The sequence below is a fragment of the Arachis ipaensis genome, chromosome B01 (assembly GCF_000816755.2).
Source record: "Arachis ipaensis cultivar K30076 chromosome B01, Araip1.1, whole genome shotgun sequence".
Taxonomy (NCBI): domain Eukaryota; kingdom Viridiplantae; phylum Streptophyta; class Magnoliopsida; order Fabales; family Fabaceae; genus Arachis; species Arachis ipaensis.
Window position 1 is genome coordinate 73,545,694 of NC_029785.2, and position 486 is coordinate 73,546,179.

Sequence of the window (486 nt, forward strand, 5' to 3'; positions counted from 1 at the left end):
AAACATTTCCTTCTGAGTCATTCCTGACGGTAGCTTCTTCATCAAAGGGTATGGATTAGATTATACAAGCTATCTTTGCTGTCATAGTCAATAAAAGACTCATTTCATTATGTTCATGCACATCTTAACAAGGGAACATTTGGAGTGGACAATTTTGGTGGATACAGATTTTGGTAGAAGATAAGATAGTTCATCTACATTTTAACAACATAAATAATTAAACTGACATTACTAGATCACTAAATCAATGGATCATAATACAATGCCTTGCCTATACTGATTTATAGGCATACACCAACAATTCTGAGGGAGCCTTACTTGATATTGATACATGATCTGATTTCCATGATCGACTAATATATAGTTTGAATTTTAAGATTGACCACATTTTTTATGTGGGGTATTGACTTTCATAACACTTCTCTTTATATGTCTATAAGGATATGCCTCATTAAAATTTTATTAAAAAATTTTATTAAAAAAAAA